The sequence below is a fragment of the Ursus maritimus genome, unplaced genomic scaffold (genome assembly GCF_017311325.1).
Source record: "Ursus maritimus isolate PB19 unplaced genomic scaffold, ASM1731132v1 scaffold_32, whole genome shotgun sequence".
In the NCBI taxonomy this organism is placed as follows: domain Eukaryota; kingdom Metazoa; phylum Chordata; class Mammalia; order Carnivora; family Ursidae; genus Ursus; species Ursus maritimus.
The window spans coordinates 8743991-8762862 of NW_024425786.1; the positions used below are offsets into that span (position 1 = coordinate 8743991).

The 18872-nt window shown below is 47.5% G+C and overlaps 1 long non-coding RNA gene and 1 other non-coding gene across 3 annotated transcripts; both read left to right on the top strand.

The window, feature by feature from the left end:
- Positions 1–14453: 14453 nt before the first annotated feature.
- Positions 14454–14570, top strand: LOC121099855. Its single transcript, XR_005831596.1, has one exon. It is a non-coding gene; the product is annotated as a U5 spliceosomal RNA (small nuclear RNA).
- On the top strand, positions 14458–18872 carry LOC103666647. 2 transcript variants are annotated; one of them, XR_569574.2, is made up of 4 exons: positions 14458–14663; positions 14836–16123; positions 18201–18385; positions 18830–18872. It is a non-coding gene; the product is annotated as an uncharacterized LOC103666647 (long non-coding RNA). The 2 variants fall into 2 exon arrangements; XR_005839034.1 differs by lacking the exon at positions 18201–18385 and having other exon boundaries at positions 18830–18855.

Consider the following 18872-nt stretch of genomic DNA (forward strand, 5'->3'; position numbering starts at 1 on the left):
ATGTGTGTATTGGGAATGTTCTCTCCTTGTCTGTGGCTTGCTTTTTCATTTCCACTGACTTAATGAGCAGAAATTTTTACTGTTAGTGGAATGCAAATGATCTACTTATTTTTATATGCAATGCTTTTTTGCTGTTCACTCTAAGTAAATTTCACCTACCCCACAGTCATGAAGATATTCTCTTATGTTTCCTTCTAGAAGCTCTATGATCATAGCTTTTATGTTTAGGTTTATGACCCATCTTCATCCCTACTTTGGGGTTAATTTGCACTTCTTTTTCCAGCTTCATAAAAGTGGAAGCTTAGAATATTTATTTTTTAAATCTTTCATTTGAAGCTATAAACTCCCTTCTGAGGACATTAGCCACATCCCACTATTTTTTATGTGTTAGCTTTTATTATCATTGAGCTTAAAATAGCTCCTAGGGGCGCCTGGGTGGCACAGCGGTTAAGCGTCTGCCTTCGGCTCAGGGTGTGATCCCAGCGTTCTGGGATCGAGCCCCACATCAGACTCCTCCACTATGAGCCTGCTTCTTCCTCTCCCACTCCCCCTGCTTGTGTTCCCTCTCTCGCTGGCTGTTCCTATCTCTGTCAAATAAATAAATAAAATCTTAAAAATAAAATAAAATAAAATAAAATAGCTCCTAATTTCCCTTTTGATTTCTCCTTGGACCACAGATTAATTTAGAGGGGTGTTGTTTAATTATCAAATGTTTAGGGCTTTTCTAGATAACCTATGTTTTTTGATTTCTAATTTAATTCTCTCCTGGTCAGACAACATGCTCTGTAAGATTTTAGTGTTCTCTCTTTGATTCTGTCACTTTGTGCCTCATTACACCTTGAAACTCTGCAAATAATCATTTAGGATTGTTATGTCTCCCCAGTGCATTGACCCTTTCAGCATCACAGAATGTCCCTATTTATCTCTGGCAATATTCTAACATCTACATTGTCTGAAATTAATACCACGACACAAGCCTTATAATGCTTACTGGTGCATAATTTTTCATCCTTTTAGCTTCGACCTATTTGCGTCTTTATATTTCAAGCGTATTGCCTGTAGCAGCATATCCTTGAGTCTAGCCATTGGGTAACCTCTGGCCTTGAATTCATGTAGATTTAACGTAGTTACTTATATTGTTGGGTTTAAGTCCATCATCTTGCTATGTGTTTTGTATTTATCCTCTCTTCTTTGTTCCTCTTTTACTGAATTATTTTAAGCTAATCAGATAATTTGATATTCCATCTTATTCCTCTTACTAGTTTTTTTAAGCTATACCTTTTTTTTTAAAGATTTTATTTATTCATTTGACAGAGAGAGACAGCCAGCGAGAGAGGGAACACAAGCAGGGGGAGTGGGAGAGGAAGAAGCAGGCTCCTAGCGGAGGAGCCTGATGTGGGACTCGATCCCAGAACGCTGGGATCACGCCCTGAGCCGAAGGCAGACGCTTAACGACTGCGCCACCCAGGCGCCCCTAAGCTATACCTTTTTATATTGCTCTAAGGATTATAATATGCATCATTAACTTCCCAGAGTGTACCTAGAATCAATATTTTACCACTTCAGGGAAAAGGTAAATACTTTAAAACAGCATAATTCCGTTTAACCTCCTTCTTTCTTAATGTTGTATATTTCACTTCTATGTTACAAACTCCCAAATACAAGCCATTACTTTTGTTTTAAACGGTTGCCTTTTAATGAAATTTTAAAAAGCGTCCCCTCTAGCAGAACAAGCTGAGAGTCTCTCCAGGGGCCAGATGGGGTGGGCATCTAGATGGAGGAACAGTGCTGGGCAGAAGGAAAGGAAGTGGAAGTCCTGCTGCTATGCTGTGCACAAAATGTGGCCCATGGACCAGCAGCGTCACCTGGGAGCATGATAGAAATGCAGAATCTGGGAGCGTCTGGGTGACTCAGTGGGTTAAGTGTCTGCCTTTGGCCCAGGTCACGATCCTGGGGTCCTGGGATCAAGTTCCACATCAGGTTCCCTGCTCAGCCAAGAACCTGCTTCTCCCTCTCCCTCTGCCCCTCCCCTGCTTGTGCTCTCCCTCACACGCTCTCTTTCTCTTTCAAATAAATAAAATCTTAGAAGAGAGAAAGAAAGAAAGAAAGAAAGAAAGAAAGAAAGAAAGAAAGAAAGAAAAGAAAGAAAGAAAGAAAGAAAGAAAGAAAGAAAGAAAGAAAGAATCTGAGCCCAATCCAGGAATTACTGAATCAGATCGTGAGCCAGCTCCCCAGGCGGTCTGCATCCACGTGAAAGTGTGAAAGTTGGAGACGCACTGCGGTAGAATCCTCCCCGTGGCCCAGGGTTAGAGTATGCTTTGCAGTGACAGTGCCCCCTCCCCACTCTAATGTCAAAAGGAGCTTCCCTTCCTCCCCACTCTCTGCCCCTTTCTTGGTAGCAGTTGCTTTCAGCCCAACGTCCTCCTGGGCCAACCCTACCCAACCTCCCTACTTGCCGACCAGGGACTGGGTGCCCCGAGGGCCTTGAATCTGGGCTTGGGCTGTTCTGGACTCTGCCATGCTTGTTCCTGATGAGCCCATATGTTTTCATCTACCCTTTGCCTTGACAGAGGGAGAGACTCCATGCTGACCAACTCATTTACTGACCATTCCATCCACTTCTGGGAGAAGTATCTGTCGGCTTCCTTCTGTTTTTTTTTTTTTTCAAGTTTATTAATTTAAGCAATCTCTACACCCAACCCCAAAATAAGAGCTGCATGCTCTACCAACCGAGCCAACCAGGTGCCCCTAGAAAATGTCTGCTTCCTGAGAGAAGGGACAAGGAGGAAGGAGAGGAGGTGCATAGAGCCTCCCAGAGTTTTCCCAAGAAAGAGGCCACAAAAGGAGGGGCAGGCTTTGCGGTTAGAGTGATCCAGAGGATATAAACCTTGGACAGCTGCCAGGGGCTCACCATCTCAGAGTGCAGAACAAGGTCTGGGGTGATAATGGGCTTTATCAGCAAGGTGTCAGCTGCAAACACTGCTCCTGAGTTCCCACTGTGTGGGGGGCATATGCTCGGTTCCCAGGAGCCAAGATGAAAAAGACATGGCCTCTGTCTCCCTCTCTGGAGAGACAGAACACAGCAGGAAAATCCCAAGAATGCCAGGAGGCAGATGCCCAATCCAAACATGGGTGGAGAAAAAGAACACCTCCGCTGGAGTGCCAAGGATGGCTTCCTGGAGGAGGAGGCATGTGTGCTGGGCCTCAGGGGAAGGGTTGAATTTACATAGGAGAGAGGCAAGGGATGGACACCAGGAGAACGGAGAGCAGAAGGGAGCAGTCAGGACCCTGGAGCATCAGGCTGGTCTGGAGAAGAGCAAAGAGTGCCATACATAAGCAGTTGATGAGGAGAGGTGAACCATTAAGGCTGGGTTTGCTGGGTGTGTTTGCAGAAGCCCTGGAGGGCAAAGTGGAGCTCGGGAGGTACTTTGCTAGTACAGACGAGAACAGGTAGACCAGGTGAGAAGACCAATGGGCACTGTCCCTTGAGTTTAAAGTCTGACTCTCCAGAGAGGGGGACAGGCCCACGCAGCTTGCGGAGGGGGGAGTTTGAGAGCAGGTTGGGTGGGGGAGAACTGAGCAGAGGTCCTCGGAGTGGAAGGGGGCAGATCGAGTCAGAGAAAGCCTCCCCGGGAACCACAGTCACACCTGCCATTTACTGAGGGACTCGGCTGGGCGCTTTGGGTTACTTTTCTCACGTAATCCCCACATCAGGTCTGTGAAACAGGCGTTTTCATCCCAGATAAGACTGAGGCTCAGAGAAGAGAAATAGCTGCGAAGAGCACACAGCACACGACAAAGTGATTTATTCTACTGCTGAAATCTAAGGGCTGCGGCGAGCAGGCGAGGACGACGGACGGGTGGCGACAGAGGGCAGGTGGGGAGCCCTCGGGAAGGGTGGCGGGGCTGCGCGGCAGGAACAGAGCCGTGGCACGGCCGGCTTAGGTCCGAGCAAAGGGCTGCAGGCCTCGGAGCAGCGGGGGGTGTCCCCTGCGCCTCAGGAAGGCCGCCTGCCCACGTTCCCCACCGCTCCCGCGCGCCCTCGCGCCCCGTCCCACCCGAGTGGGTCTCGCCTCCGCTCCAACCTTGCGGGTGGCCGGTGGCGCACGGCGGCCACCAGGTCCGGGGCCATTTCGGAGACCTCGTAGGCGAGTGACTCCCGTTTGGCTCAAGCAGGCCGCTCACCACACGTACGCGCCGCCTACCGTCTCACCTGCGGGTGTGCAGCGCTTGGCTCCAGAGACGGAGCTGCGGCTTTGGTCCCCAGCCCCGCCCCGGCCCCTGGCCCCGCCTCAAGCCCCGCCTCTAGACCCAGAACCAGCCCCACCCACCCCATCCCGCGGTCAGGTTTAGGCCCCGCCCCTAGGCCCCAGCCCCGCCCAGGTCCCTGCCCCTTTCCGTCCGCAGGCCTCTCCCCCGGCGCACTCCCGGCCCCGCCCCTTTCTCTTGGCAGGTGTCTTAGGACCAGACGAGGGGATCGAAGCGCATGTACTGGTTGTCGAGCATCTGCACCAGCTGCAGCAGTGTGCAGACGGCCGACGATGTCAGGGAAGAAGATGGTCACGGGAGGGAGGAAGGGACAAGAGGCTGGACACGACCTCACAGGCCCAACTCCCTTCTCAAACGGGGAGCCTGAGACTCAACGAGGAACAGGAACGTCTGCCCTAGGCTATCCGGCAAACTTCAGGCAGGCCTGGAACTGAAAACCGCACTTCCAGACTCCCATTCCAGTGCTCCGCTGGATTGAGCTGTGGCTAGAGAGCCTAAGAGGAGCGACTTTGTGCGTTGTGCCCCCCAGGGACTTAGAGGCTGAAGAAGCAAACGTGAAAACTTTTGGATTATTGTTCAGCTTTCAGTTTTATGTGAATGTGGAAAAGTTTCGGCATTTATTCACCTGTGTCAACCTTTGCAGCAGGGGCTCTGAGGCTGGAGACAATTCATGGCGGTGGGTAAATACAAGGAAACTGAGCCTCAGTTTCCTTCTCTGTAAATGGAACATGACAGAAGTGCCTCCCCCAAAGAGCTGTATTGAAGATTAAGATAATCTGTATAGGGACGCCTGGGTGGCTCAGTCGTTAAGCGTCTGCTTCGGTTCAGGTCATGATCCCAGAGTCCTGGGATGGAGCCCCACGTTGGGCTCCCTGCTCAGGGGGAAGCCTGCTTCTCCTTCTCCCACTTCCCCGGCTTGGGTTCCCTCTGTCGCTGCCTCTCTCTCTGTCAAATAAATAAATAAAATATTTTTTTTAAAAAAAGATAATCTGTATAAGACACTTGACGGAAGTCTGGCATTCACTAAGCACTCAATGGATGCCTATTATCATTATTATTCACGTAGGGTCCTACGAGGGAGGCTCAAAGCAACTTGCACTTCTTACAGGTTCTATTTTTTTTATTTTTATTTTATTTTGCAGAAGATGAGCAGACTGCTCCATACTCATGGAGGTGGGTGGGAGGTGGGAGCATGACCGTTTACAAGGCAGAACCGCATCCTTCACCTCAGGTGACCCTCGGGATAACCTGGTAATTAGGCCAGAGACATTGTAAGTTCTTTCTGGTAGAATGTCAGCTCTGTGAAGGCAGGGGCTATGCAACCAATTTTTGCGTCCGTATATACCATGCAGTCATCTCAGATCAAGATATGCAATGTTTCCAGCACCCCAGAATGTTCCCTTGGGCCCCTTCCCAGTCAATACGGCCCCAGTAGTAACCACTATTCTGACCTCTATTGCTTGACATGCATTGGTGGGCACTGGTGTTTTTAAAAAGCTTCCAGAGAGTCTCTAATGTGCAGCCAGGGTTGGGACCCAATCACGTGCAGGCAGACATCTACTGGATGCTTACTGAGAGCCTGGCATTGCTCGACACTTTTCACAGGTTAACTCATTTAACCTTCACTCAACCCTGTGAAGTGGGTTCGGTGCTTTGTCCTATTCTCCAGATGAGAAAACTGAGGCGGGGGATTTGAATTTGTGCCCGGTGTGGAGATGTTCATCACCTGTGCCATCTGAGCCTGGATCTGGGCTCACTCCCCACTGCTCATGTCTCCCTGTGTGTCCGTGGCCTCTCCCGCTCCTGGATCTCGGCCACCACGTGCTTTCGCCTGCATGCCACAGAGCTGCAACACCCCCGTGGCAGCCAGCCACCGCTCCCACCGCAATACCTCGGTACTCAGAGGCCCTGGGTGCAGGCCTGGGCCCAGGGGCTCATCTTCCCAAAGGAAACCAGAATGATAGGATGTAGGAGGCTGGCCGCCAGCAGTAGGCTGACCTTCAGGCTGACAGCGAGAGTACCACCTTGGCCTTGCTGCCCAGCCCCACAGAGCCATACTCCCACCAGTGCTGACAATGGAAAGACTGGAAGGAGCAAGAAGACGAGGCTGCCTCCGGACAGGGGGATAGATTTGACATCTGCCCGCCCGCCTGCCTGCCCGCCCGCAAGCGTGAAGTTGCTCAGAAACCACCCAAGCATAGCCCAGGTAGGTGGCACCGTGTTCCCGCTTGTCACCCCATGTGGGGGCAGCAGCCCAGCCTGGAGGAGGAGCCTCACGGCCACCACCGCAGCCAAATCAGAGTTGGTCTTCAGAGTTGGGAGGGATTCCTTGGGGTCTTCCAGGAGCCAAAGCAGCTAAGAGATGATGCCTGAGACCACAAGCTGGGCTCAGAGCCTGACTCCAAGGGCACATGGGGGCTCTGTGCCGCCTTCTCCGCACAGAGCTCACAGACTAAGCCCGGTTCCTTCTCACTCCAGGCATGGCGGGCACGCACCCTGCCCTGCTCCGCCAGACAGAGGGCCTTCCATCCTGCTGGACAGCAGCCTGTCCCGAGAACCAGGATCGGTGTCAGCAGCGCCCTGGTTCCCAGCAGCAGTAGGTTCATAGATCATATCAACTGTACCTCTCTGATGCGGGAACTTGCTGGTGGGGGATGCGCAGGTGGGACGGGGATTGTTTGCGGAAACCGCTCTAAAAAATAAAGTTGATTAATTTTTAAAAATCTAATGAATAATATCACAGGAATAAATTTGAGAATGTAGACAACAGGGATGTACTTCTCGAAAACTATAACATGTCAAAACTGGCATAAGAAAAGTTAATCATCTGAAGTAGATCAATAGCCAATAAAGAAATTGATATGATGGGGCGCCTGGGTGGCACAGCGGTTAAGCGTCTGCCTTCGGCTCAGGGCGTGATCCCGGGGTTCTGGGATCGAGCCCCACATCAGGCTCCTCCGCTATGAGCCTGCTTCTTCCTCTCCCACTCCCCCTGCTTGTGTTCCCTCTCTCTCTGGCTGTCTCTATCTCTGTCGAATAAATAAAAATAAAATCTTTAAAAAAAAAAAAGAAATTGATATGATAATCAAAACACTTAGAGCCCCAAAGCCCCAAGCCAGAATGGTTAGGCATACATTCTACCAAACTTTCAGGGAATAATTATATCTTATCTTCTACCAGCAGCTCCAACCATTTGGAAAAATATAAAATTGGATCCATACCTTACACCATATATCAGAATAAACTTCAAACACATCAGAGAACTAAATGGGGAAAAAAAGAAACCATATAAGGAAAAAGAGTGAATTCTTCCTATAATCTGCGTGAGGAAACCCCTTCCAACTATGACTCAAAGTCTAAAAATAAATAAATAATAATTTAACTCCAATAAAAAATACTTTTGGGTGTGCCTGGGTGGTTCAGTTGGTTAAGCGTCCGATTCTTGATTTCAGCTTTGGTCATGATCTCAGGGTCGTGAGATCGAGCTCCACATTGGGCTCTGCGCTGGGTGTGGAGCCTGGTTAAGATTCTCTCTCTCTTTCTCCCCCCTCTGCCTGACCTCCCCACCCTCCCTGCTCACACTCGCTCTCTCTTTCTCTCTTAAAAAAATTAATAAAAATAAAAAAGTTTTGCTTGGCAAAAATGAAAAATAGGGAGAAAATGTTATTATCTGGCAGATAAAGGGCTGATATCCTTAATAAAGAGTTCTTTAACGTGAAGGGGGGAACCTTCCCTTTGCAACGTGCAGCTGCAAGATGGTAGTGCAAGTTTCTAAGCAAAATTGAGAGGAAAAAAAAAACCCTAGAAGCCCAATAGAAAATAGGCAAGGACACAAACTTAAAATGCACACAAATGGGCTTAAATATATGGAAAGGTGCTTAACTTTTCTTAATAAGAAAGAGCAGTGAGGGGCTCTGGGTGGCTCAGTTGGTTAAGCGCCAGCTCTTGGTTTCAGCTCAGGTCATGATCTCAGGGTTGTGGGACTGAGCCCCACCTCCAGCTCCTCACTCAGCGGGGAGTTGGCTTGAGATTGTCTCCCTCTGCTCCTCCCCCCTCTGCACTCTCTCATTCTCTCTCTCTCTCTCTCTCAAATAAATAAAATAAATCTACAAAAAAAAAAAGACACATACCCTCTGAAACATCAGGAAAAAAGGATTCCTGCTGTCCCCATATATCAGTTTTCCATTGCTGCGCTAACCAATGACCACAAACGTAGTGGTTTAAAACAACACAGATTTATTCTCTCACCATTCTGGGATCAGACATCTATAAGCTGTTTCACTGGGCTAACGTCAAGCCGTTGGTGCGGCTGGTTTCTTTGGAGGCGAAGCTGAGCCCTTGCCTTTTCCTTCTCCTAGTGGCCCCCTGTGTTCCTTGGCTCAGGTCCCCTTCCTCCATCTTCCAAGCGCACCACTTCAATCTCTGCTACTGTGTTCTCCTGTTCTGTGGCCAAATCTCATAAGGACCATCTCAATATCCTTAACATAATCACATCTGCAGAGTCCCTTTTGCGGTACAAGGTGTATGAAGATTAATAAAGGGGAAAACCTGTTTAGAATGGCGGAGGGCGGCCAGCAGGGGGAGCTCTCGCGCCCTCCTGCTCCTCAATTGCAGACACCACAGGAAGAAAGGAACCTTGGGAGTCCAAACCACCTTAGCTGCCACTTTACTACCCCAGCTGGAACAAGAAAGGTTTCCTTTTGCCCTGGCAACAGCCCAGCCAATGAGAGACTGTCACAACTCAGCCAATGAGAAGCCACTATACTTCCAGCTCCCAGTTTACTCCAATAGACTTTTTTAGAACTTTTTTTCCAACTGTGAGGTTCTCTTCTTTGTTCTCCAGACTTGCTTATGGTGTTGCCATACCTTGCTTGTCCAGATTGCAATTGTCTGCTATTCCCTAATAAACCCATTTTTGCTGCTATAATAACTGGCAGCTTTATTTTTAAGGCGAACAGGTGACAGTTTCCAGGGATCAGAACCTGGATATCTTGGGCACCATTACTCAGTCTGCCACACCCTCGTACTGTTCACACAAGACCTGAAATCAGGGTACAGGGATTGGAAGATGTAATTGGGTCGCCAACTGCCTGCCTTGACCTGTTTGCCCTGTTTTACTTGGGCACTGTGGTGTACGCAAAAGATTCAGCAGATAAAATACATAACCTGGAACTAGATCTACAGATTGCAACACAAATCGATCTTGAGAACATAATGTTGCATGAAGAAGGCGAGCTGCAGAAGAATTAAAATATAAACATTACTTTAAAAAGTACAACATCAAGGGCGCCTGGGTGGCGCAGTCCTTAAGCGTCTGCATTCAGCTCAGGGCGTGATCCCAGGGTCCTGGAATCGAGCCCGGCATCGGGCTCCCTGATTCATTGGGAGCCTACTTCTTCCTCTCCCACTCCCCCTGCTTGTGTTCCCTCTCTCCCTGGCTGTCTCTCTCTCTCTGTCAAATAAATAAATAAAATCTAAAGAAAAAAATTTAAATAAAAAATATAAAAAGCACAACATCAATGANTTGAGCCTCTGCTTTCAGCTCAGGTCATGATCTCAGGGTCCTGGGATTGAGCCCCACATCAGGCTCCCTGCAGGGAGCCTGCTTCTCCCTTTCTCCTGAGCTTGTGCTTTCTCTCTTGCTATCTCTCTCTCTCTCTCTCTCTCAAATAAATANGTGCAAATCTTAAAAAAAAAAAAAAAAGACTCTGACACTCAACCGACTGGGCTACCCAGGCCCCCAGGTTTTGTTTATTAAAAACAGACCTAAAGCACATTCAGAGAAATGGTGACACCTCTCAGATCGCAGTGTGAAGTGCATGTTTGTTATACTTTTCTGTGGAATTAGAAATATTTCGTTATGGTTCTTTTTTTTTATTTTTTATTTTTTTATTTTTTTTTAAGATTTTATTTATTTATTCATTCGACACAGAGAGAGACAGAGAGAGAGGGAACACAAGCAGGGGGAGTGGGAGAGGAAGAAGCAGGCTCATAGCGGAGGAGCCTGATGTGGGGCTCCATCCCAGAACCCCGGGATCACACCCTGAGCCGAAGGCAGACGCTTAACCGCTGTGCCACCCAGGCGCCCCTATTTTTTATTTTTAATTAGGCTCCACGCCCATCGCAGAGCCCAACGTGGGGCTTGAATTCATGGCGGTGAGATCAAGACCCAAGCTTAGATCAAGGGTCAGATGTTTACTGACTGAGCCACTCAGGTGAACCCTGATGGTTCTTTTTTAATAAATAAAAGAAGCAAGGAAGTGGAGACAAAAAGAAAAATAAGAACTCTTTTGCTATAGACCTTAGTTTCACCAAATGAAAAATGCACGTTCAAGACTTGGATGCTTGAATTTGTCTCAAGATTTGTGAAGCATGGTCTAATTACTTAAGCCATTTAGAAAAAGGCTTAGTGTGAAAATTAATTGAATATTGTCCTGGTTGATGTAAATGCATTGACAGTAAACATTAGCAAGCTTCTTTCTTTCTTTTTTTTTTTTTTAAGATTTATTTATTTATTGAAAGAGAGAGAGCACAAGGGTTGGGGAGGGGCAGAGGGAAAGGGAGAGAAGCAGACTCCCCGCTGTGCACAGAGCCTGGGGCTCTATCTCGGGACTCTGGGATCAGGACGTGAGCCAAAACCGAGAGTCGGATGCTCAACCAACCGAGGCACCCAGGTGCCCCTAAGCTTCTTTCTAAACATAAAGCTCAAGGGGCGCCTGGGTGGCTCAGTCAGTTGAGTGTTCTACTTTGGCTCAGGTCATGATCTCAGGGTCCTGGGGCAAGTGACGCTTGCATCAGGCTCCTTGCTCAGCCCTGCATCAGGCTCCTTGCTCACCCCTCTCCTCCGCTCTGCCTGCCACTCCCCCTGCTTGTGCTCTCTCTCTCTCTGACAAATAAATAAATAAAATCTTTTAAAAAATAAATTAAATAAATAAAATGAATGGGTTGACTTGCTCTCTTGTGGCTTCGGGGGGGGTGGTTTTTTTTTTTTTTAATCATTGTGGTAAAATACATGTAACTAAATTTGCCATTGTAGCCATTTTTAAGTGTACAATTCAGTGGCATTAAACACACTCACGAGGCCATACAAACATCATCACTTTTTCCAAAATTTTTCATCACCCCAAACAGAAACTCTGTACCTGCTACCCAATAATTCCTTATCCCCCCCCCCACACTTATGCAAGCCCCTGGTACCCTCTGATCCCTTTTCTCCCTCTATAAATTCTCCTGCTCTCAATAGTTCACGGAAGTGGGATCATACGATATGTCCTTTTGTATCTGGCTTCTTTCACTTAGCCTCTTTTCAGGGTTCTTCCCTCTTCTGCCATGATCAGAATTTCCTTCTTTTTAAAGCTGAATAATATTGGATGGAGGCACCACACTTTCTTTACCCATTCATCTGTGGATGGACACTTGGGTCATTTTCACCTTTCGGCAACTGTGAAATATTATTACTATGAGCATGGGCGTACAAGTATCCAAGTCCCTGTTTCCAAATCTTTTGGATGTATACTTAGGAGAGCAATTGCTGGGTCGTAAACTCACGCTGCATTTAGTTTTTTTAAGATTTTATTTTGAAGTAAGCTCTATGCCCAGCATGGGGCTCAAACTGAGGTCAAGCGTCACTCGCCCCACTGACTGAGCCCGCCAGGCACTTCTGTAGTTTACTTTCCAAGGAACCTCCAAGTTTTCCCACAGCCCCTGCACCATGTAACATTCCCACCAACAGTGCACAAGGTTCCAATTTCTCCGCATCCTCGCCAACACCTGTCTTTTTCCTTTATTATTACTATCGCTATCCTAGTAGGTGCAAAGCGGCATAAATTGTTTTAATAAAGTGATTTCTGACGGATTTTTTTTTCTGAAAGGTTTTTTTTTCTGAAAGGTTTTTTTTGTTTTTTGTTTTTTTTCTTTGTTGTGGTTGATTATTATCTTCCACAAGAGGAAGGGGTGATGGGGTCTGGGGTGTTTTCCTGTCTCCAGCCTCTCCTCTCTTTCATGCTGGAAAATGAGGAAGCCTGTGCGTCTCCAGGTCTCCAGGTCTCCGCTGGCAGGGAGGGGAGACAGGTGCTGCTGAGGGGGTCCGAGTGGGAGGGGCAGCGTCTTTGTGGGGTGAGGCACAAAACCCAAGGGGAGGGTCGGCCTTGGATGGGAGGGGGGACAGAAGAAGGGGGCGGATACCCCTCCGGTTTGTAGGTTTCGGGTGGGAGGACAAAGGCTTCCGTTGGCTCAGTGAAATTCCTGGGGAAAGCTCAGGGTTGGAGACTGACAGTCAGGAAGAGGAGCATAGAGGGAGAAAGTCTAAAAGGCACTCCCAGGATATCCAAGAAAGAGAAAGGCCTCCTTTGGCCTCACACCCTTCCCAGCTGTCCCTGTGGAGGCCCCACTCTCCCCCCCAACCCCTCTCTCCCTCCCTCATCAGCTCCCTGTAGCTGGGAGCTTCCAGCACCCCCACTCCTCTGAATTGCCTCTGTCCAAGGTCACTGACCTCCCTGCCGTGACACCCACTGGCCTTTGCCACTCCCACATTACTTGACCTGCGGTGGACACTTACCACAGCCGACCGCTCCCTTCTTCTGTCCTTGACTTCCATGCAGCCCCGACTCCTGGTTTTCCTGCTGCCTCCCCTTTCCAGGTCTTCCTAACCCCTTTCACATGTTCCTGCTGCTCCCACCCCTCCTTCATGCCACCAACCCCCAAAGACCCACCTAGACTTCTTGACTCTCTTCACTTCCCCTGTCCCCAGGCGTTGGCCCCCCAGGCTGGTCACTGTGTATTTCTCTCTGGCTTTAATGCTCAGCTTCCTTTCCTTTCTTTCTTTCTTTCTTTCTTTCTTTCTCCCTCCCTCCCTCCCTCCCTCCCTCCCTCCCTCCCTCCCTCTCTCTCTCCCTCTTTCTTTCTTTCTTTCTTTCTTTCTTTCTTTCTTTCTTTCTTTCTTTTTCTTCCTCCCTTCCCTTCCCTTCCCTCCCCTCCCTTCCCTTCCCTTCCCTTCCCTTCCCTTCCCTTCCCTCTGATTTTATCTTTTAAGTACTCTCTACACCCAAGGTGGGGCTTGAACTCATGACTGCCAGATCAAGAGTTGCAGGCTTCACTGACTGAGCCAGCCAGGTGGCCCTAATGCTCACCTCCCTAATTCACCTCCCCAAAACTCTTTGTCTCTACAGTCGTCACATGAGCCAGAACGATTGTCCCACAGCGGTTGTCTGCCTAGCCTGCATCAGAGTCACCTGGGGGACTCGCACAATCCCGCCTTGCAGGGCCCCACCCCCAGGGTTTCAGATCCAGTAGGTCTGGTGAGGGACCCAAGAATTTGGGACTCTGGCAGGTACCCAGGTGACACTGACCTGCTGGTCTGGGGACCACGCAGAGGGAAACTTCACCTTAAAACACTCATCTGATCATGCTCGTCTCTTTTAAAACTCTTGCGTGCCTCACCGTTGCCCTCAAGGTAAACCCAAGCTCATATCTTGGCAATGACCGCCGTCTGGCGCTCGTCCTCTCTGCACTGCCGAGAAAGCCTTCACCGCCCTACTTCTATGGTTGTAATGCTCTGCGCAGATGGCACAGAGTGCTCACCATACACACCTGGGTCCCCCATCACATACATGCTCCTTGAGGATGAAATGCTGGGGACACCGCTCCATCCCTAGAGCCCAGCACAGGGTTTAACACAATGCTCAGCAGATTGTTGTTGAATGAATGAGTGAATGAATGAATGTAAATATTTTCAAGTGTTATTTTATTTTTATTATTTTATTTAAGTGCAAAAGACATTTTTACTTTGAGTCAAATCTTATAAAACAGAGTCAGACTCCTGGTCGGACCAAACTCAAATCTATAATCCCGAAAATCTGGCCTCCGCTCTGCCCCCTGGCGATAGTCCCAGTCCCAGCAGGAAAACGAATGTATTATTTAAGGCATTTCCAGGAACCGGGGGCGTGACGACGGAGACTCATTTGCATACCCAAAATGCATTGCACACCGGACAATTTCTGACTTAGAAATAACTAGATTTCCCTTTTTCCTGTGAATTAGTTTCCCCCCCCGAATAAGGATGCTCTCACAGAATTGTCCAGGATAAAGACAGAAATCACTAGTTTTTTTTCCCCCCTAGCAAAGAGTCACCATCACTGAATTCGGGGTAACAGTTACCCGAGGAATGTGTGCGGGGTTTGGCAGGTATACTCTGGTTTCTCTTCAGATCGCATAAATCTTTCGCCTTTTACTAAAGATTTCCGTGGAGAGGAACAATTCTGAGTTTTTAGCCAATTTTTTGAGGCCTTGTGTTCAACAAGGCTATTATTGTTGTTTAATAACAGACTGATTAGTTTTAGTTGTTAACTTCCTGTTTTATGGGATTTCACTTGCTGGAAAAACGATGGTTATAATCCGTAAGTGTTTTCTCAATATTTTTTGTTCGGATTTAGTACGCCGAGATCGCATTTGGTATTTACACGTGTTTTCTTAAGTACGTGTAAAATGTATTCAAGAGCACCTGCGAAGTAGGGTCCCAGAAAAAGGGGTTGGTGTAACAGCTTGACACTTGTTTTTCTATTCCGGCAGAGAATCTGAGAAACCAGACAGCCCCGGACCTTCCGTGCAAATTTGAGCTTCACCTTCCGAAAAGAACTCAGCTGTAGAAAACTAGAACCTCATCGAAAGCCTTTTGTACTCAAAATGTTGACGGGTTGGAAGCCGCCACCAAGCACCGACTTGCTTCTGCTCCCGGGGCTCGCGCGTAGTCTGGCGCAGATGTTTGCTCAACAGAGAACGTCCAGTTAACCTGGTTTTGCCCAGACTTTGGATAAAACTTTTTTTCTAAAAAGATGATTGGGGCGTACCTATTCACACACACCTTTTAGGGAGGTAAATGCCTGGCAAGGCGCAGCACCTTCCTGATTCTGGCTTTGAGCATTGCATTTACTGTAAGCTTCTAAAAATAACTTCAAACAACTGAAGCGTAATTGGCTGCTTTTTCTATGACATATTTATAAGTATTGCTGTTGGTTTGGTTTTGTTTTCCTGATGAGTTCATTAACACCAGAGCTGGAGCATTTGTGAAAAATCGGAATGAGAACGACTTTTAATGATGGTCGTAATGGATTTGATAAAACTCAGGAGGAAGTTAATTTTTTAACCAATCCCACTGGCCGGAACTTAGCTTTGTGAGCCGGCATTCCTGTGGGGTAGGCTGGGAAATGTAGTCTTTCCCCTAGGCAGCCATGAGCCCTGCTAATGGTGTGAGATTCCAGGAGGGAGGGAGTGAATCCTGGAGAAGAAAACTAGCAGTGTTTGAACCAGCAAAGGAGGGAGGGAATCCATCCCAAAGTTCCCTCCTTGAGTGTCTCCACCTCCTAGGCCTGCTCTCCCTTGCTTGTGGCTGTGGGATAACCCCTTCCTAGGCCCTTTTGATGCCCCCCCTTTTAAGATTTATTTATTTATTAGAGAGAGGAGGGAAGGGGTAGAGGAAAAGGGAGAGAGAGTCACAAGCAGACTCCACACTGAGCACGGAGCCCAATGCAGGGCTCAGTCTCATGACCCTGAGATCATGACCTGAGCCAAAACCAAGAGTAGGTGACTTAACCGACTGAGCCACCCAGGTGCACCTTGATGTCCCTTTGTGTAGATGATCATGGCCCAGGCTCAGGGTGCCTGAGGCAGCTGCCCTCAGTCCAGCCCTGCTCTGCTGGTCCCCCATTTGTCACCAGGGAGCCTCTTGACCCGCTGAACTCAGAACTGACCTCCTGAACTCAGGAAACTCCAAGAAGCTTCCGCCTGTCAATTTCATCTTTTAGAAACTAACAAGTTGCGGAAACAGGAAAAGAAATGTCTGGGAACCATACCTGTCCAGGTGAGTCAGAAAGTGCCCACAGGTACCTCGGCTTCATTATAATATTACAATGCCTCTCTAAAGATTCATCCCATTCATCCCAAACTCTAATAAAAGGACCCTGCTTCCCCCTGCTTGGGGAGTCACAGCTTTGGAAACTACTCCTTGAGATCTCCTTATTTGTAGAAATGAAGTGACCTTGCGAGGCAGGCCGGCACTCAGTGTGGTCTGAGTCTACAGCTCACCAAGGAGCGGGCTCACGTTGTCCGGGGCCATATTCAAGCCCTGGGAGGGTCATTTTCCTTTCTTTCTCCCCAGCAAACTGCTCCTCACTTGCCGGCTGGGGTCAGTCAGAATTAAATGCTGGCAGCCAGTGCCATCTCTGGGCTCTGAGGGCAGGGGTTTTAAACTTGTTGGCAAAAACAACCCAGTGTAATGAGCACCCCAAGCACCCAGATTATAGTCTCCAAATGTCATTCCCTGGTCCAAGGAAGGGGGTTCCTTGGAGAAATGGAGAGTGCAGGTGTGAGCCGGGAAATAGGCCCACCTTGCAGAGGCTCCTGAAAGCCAAAGATGATATTGATGAACCATCAAGAAGATTCATAGAGTCAAAGGATCAAGACATCTCCAATCTAGTTAAATCTATGAGTTCATACAAATACTAAATCTGAACTAACTGGTCACTGTGCTGATTGACTTTTGGTGTCCGCTTGACTGGGCTAAGAGATGCCCCCAGAGCTGGTAAAATGTCATTTCTGGGTGCGTCTGTGAGGGTGTTTCTGGAAGAGGTTAGTGTCTGAATCAATGGACTGAGTAGGTTGTCCTTCCCAAGTGGGTGGGCCTCACCCAATCCGTTGAGGGCCTGAGTAGAACGCAAAGGTAGAGGAAGGGCAAATGGGCTCTTTTCTGCTAGAGCTGGGACACATCTGCCTTTGGACATCAGCTCCTGGTTCTTGACCCCAATTTCCACTTAGACACCGCCGGCTTTCCTGGGTCTTCATCTGCAGATGACAGATCATGGGACTCTTCAGCCTCCATAATTTCAAGAGCCAATTCCCATCATAAGCCTTCTCTCCTATCTATTTATCTCCCATTTGGCCTATTTGTGTGTGTTAAACATGAGCCATAATTTTAAAGTTTTAAATATATATATATATTTTTTTTAATTTAAGATTTTATTTTTAAGGGACACCTGGGTGGCTCAGTCGGTGAAGTGTCTGCCTTTGGCTGGGGTCATGATCCCAGAGTGCTGGGATCGAGCCCCACATCGGGCTCCCTGCTCAGTGGGGAGCCTGCTTCTCCCTCTCTCTCTGCTGCTCCCCCGGCTTGTGCTTTCTCTCTCTCAAATAAATAAATAAATAAATAAAATCTTTAAGAAAAAGAAAACAGTGGGGTTGTATATAGTTAGTAAAAAAAAAAATTGCCTTAAAAAAAAAGATTTTGGGGCTCCTGGGTGGCTCAGTTGTTGAGCGTCTGCCTTCCGCTCAGGGCGTGATCCCGAAGTTCTGGGATCGAGCCCCGCATCAGGCTCTTCTGCTGGGAGCCTGCTTCTTTCTCTCCCACTCCCCCTGCTTGTGTTCCCTTTCTCGCTGGCTGTCTCTCTCTCTCTGTTAAAATAAATAAATAAATAAATCTTAAAAAAAAAAAAAGATTTTATTTTTAAGTAATCTCTACACCCAATATGGGGCCTGAACTTACAACCCTAAGATCAAGTCATATGCTCCACTGAGTGAGCCAGGCGCCCCTAAATATATATATATTTTTTTATTTTAAATATATATTTAATATATGTTATTAACATATATTATAATATATAAAATATATAAATCTAAAATATAATATATATTAAAATATTTAATATATATTTTTTAAGATTTTATTTATTTAAGAAAGAGAGAGAGAGCATGGGGGGAAGGGGCAAAGGGAGAAGCAGACTCCCCACTGAGCGGGGAGCCTGACTCGGGGGATCCCAGGACCTCAGGATCATGACCTGAGTGGAAAGCAGATGCTTAATCGACTGAGCCATCCAAGTGCCCCGCCCCTAAATATGTGTTTAAAACAAATTTGTGAGTGGTAGCATGTGCTTCTTCATTAATAGATTACATACTAGGATCAAGTGGCACGTCTAATGATTTCCATAATTTCAAAGTCACATCAACATGACCAGTATTTCAAGATCTCTGCAGCAACCGTAACGGGACATGAACGCTATGATTTCTATTTGTGACAACGACCTAAATGCCAAAGTTAATCATGGGAGGAGATGCTAAATTTCGGTTAGAGGTTAGTGAAAATAAAGATGAATTTCCAATCCGCGTTGGCAGCCCCTCTGAATTCGGTCCGTGGGTTGAGGAGCTCTGGGCTGCATTCTTTTGCCTCCAGGTATTCAGTGTGGGTAGAAGATTTTTGAATTTATCAAAGCACATTTACACACAGTCATTTATTTAGTGGGACTTCCTGACCAGCTTATGAGGTTGGAAGGTGCTATTAGACCCATTTTACAGGTGGGAACCTGCAGTGTAAACGCTTACCTCACTTGTTTGAGGTTGCATGATGATAATGACCGAGCTGCAAATGGAACCAGGTCCCCTAACTCCCAGCCCACTGCTGACTCTTTTATACCCAGTTCCCTTCCCCAAAAATGCTCTTTAATTACCTTTTCATGAAGTTTTTGTTTTTGTGTTTTTTAAATTTATTTTTTAAAGGTTTTATTTCTTTATTTGACAGAGAGAGAGCACAGCAGAGGGAGAGGGAGAAGCAGACTCCCGGC